At 29.8% G+C, this 2153-nt stretch overlaps 1 long non-coding RNA gene across 1 annotated transcript; it reads left to right on the top strand.

Moving 5' to 3' along the window:
* Positions 1–1089: 1089 nt before the first annotated feature.
* On the top strand, positions 1090–1842 carry LOC109214679. The gene is made up of 2 exons (XR_002066222.1): positions 1090–1161; positions 1454–1842. It is a non-coding gene; the product is annotated as an uncharacterized LOC109214679 (long non-coding RNA).
* Positions 1843–2153: the final 311 nt, after the last annotated feature.

The raw sequence follows: 2153 nt of genomic DNA, 5'->3' as shown, positions 1-2153 counted from the left end.
GCCTACGCTCCTAGATGACCACGGAATGTACCTGTCTCAGTACCTGCACAATTAGTACAGAAGTATAGTATGAGTACATAAATCAACACGTACCCAACAAATATTTAATCTAACCTCGAGAAAATAGTGACAAGGGATCGACATAGACACTTATTAGTGGTCCGATAATCAAACTATAATAAAAGTAGAAAGGTATGATGCATAGCAAGATCTTTTCTTTCGCGAATTAAATATGCAATTTATCTATAATAAAAAAGCTGGTCTCAATCGCAAAATCATTTCTTTATAAATTAAAGGCACTGTAGTAATTTTACAACATGAAAATAGGTATAAACTTTATGTACCGATTTTTTCCTTCGTTTGCGTATCTGATATCAGTGACAGAATAGGAGAGTTACTTACATCTCATTTCACCAGCTAGATATGCAATTTAGGTAATTAAAAAAAGTCTCAATTAGCAAATGTCCTTTCCTTATAATTTTAATTAACTTTGAGATGTCTTTTTTAGTTTAATCCACGTAAATATGTATAAAGGCAGATCATCTTAGAAAACTAAATAGGTATAAAGTTTATGTACTTATATCTTTTCTTTTTTTGCTCATTTAATAGGAGAGGTATAATTTAAATCTCAATCGCCAGTTAGGTAGACAATTTAGGAATTTAAAAAAGGATCTCAACTGGAAAAATCCTTTCTTTACAAATTTGAAATAAATTTGAGATCTCATTATTAGTTTAACCATGTAAATATGTGTAAATTGTATTCATTTTAGAATATTAAAATAGTTATAAAATTTATGAGCCTATCATCAGTGACAGAATAGGTCTTTGGTGGCAGGTATATATATGCAAATTTCTTTACATATTTTACTTATAATTTGAGATCTCTACATTAGGATAACCCACGTAATTATGGGTAAATGGTATTCATGTTAATCTATTTATAATAGGTATAGTGTTTAATACACTTATATTCTTAAAATGCCAAGTAATATGAACTTACCATTTAGTAGAATCAAAGCCAGATAGCACATGTTTTTATGATTAGTATAAATAGAAGTGGAAGAGATGAGAAAGATAAATTGCTTTAAAATTACAAAATGAAGATGAATCAAACATTAGCAACATTTTTCGTTGTGATCGCTATTTTTATTCTTACATCAGGTATATTTTTGCTAAACTAATTTTTCTTGTTTTTTATTCCAACATGTTAATAATTTTCAGGTAATAATTTAAAAATGATGATACATGAGTAAAAAGAAGTTTTTCTACCGTTTCCAAAAAGGTGGCAAGTCTTTGGACTTTTTTTTTTCCCATTAATTAATCAAATGAAAATGGATTTGACTAAGGCCATATTAACTGTGTTAAAGTCAAATTATCCGCGGGGAGAGATTGTTTATAAGTTGTCCAGTAAACTTGTTTAACTTTAATAACAAGTTATTTTTTGTATGTGCAGACAATGGAATGCGTTCAGTTGAAGGTATTGAAACAGGGATTTGTGAACGATTTGTACTAGGGGTTATTTGTCCACCAGAAAAAGATTCAAGGATATGCCTAACGGAGTGCACTAACATATCCGGAGGTCATAAACCCATTAATCATCCTTGTTTACAAGCCAAAGATTCATCTATCTGCTTTTGTCAATGGCTATCAGATTTATGTTAATGGAGATCTTCTACATCCATCAAACATTCATTACTCTCGATCAACACATAATTAAGTACACCAACCAATTCTAGAAGAAAACTTTGATTGTAATAAGATATATATAGCAGTTGTACTTGTTGATTCTGCATCAAGTTTTCTTGAGTATAAGAATTTCGTAAAGTATGATTCAGTGTTCAATATTTTCGAATAGGTTTCTTAACATATATTCTAGATTTAAACTAACAAGAAATTGCCAAGGGTTACACTGTGTTAGAATGCAAAATTAAAGGACCTTCGAATTTTAAATTATACCATATATACATTTTATTTAACATGTCAGGTGTGACCAAAAAGATCACGAGTTCAATGAAAGATTTTTATAAATAAATTAAGGAGCATTGCATTGCATAGATCATGAATATTACGATAAAAAATTGGAGGGTCATCACTTACACTTAACAAGCATTCTATCCGGTAATCGCACTCTTAAATGTCAAGCATTAAACGTC

This window comes from Nicotiana attenuata, unplaced genomic scaffold (assembly GCF_001879085.1).
Source record: "Nicotiana attenuata strain UT unplaced genomic scaffold, NIATTr2, whole genome shotgun sequence".
NCBI lineage: Eukaryota > Viridiplantae > Streptophyta > Magnoliopsida > Solanales > Solanaceae > Nicotiana > Nicotiana attenuata.
This window is presented reverse-complemented; position numbering and strand designations above follow the sequence as displayed.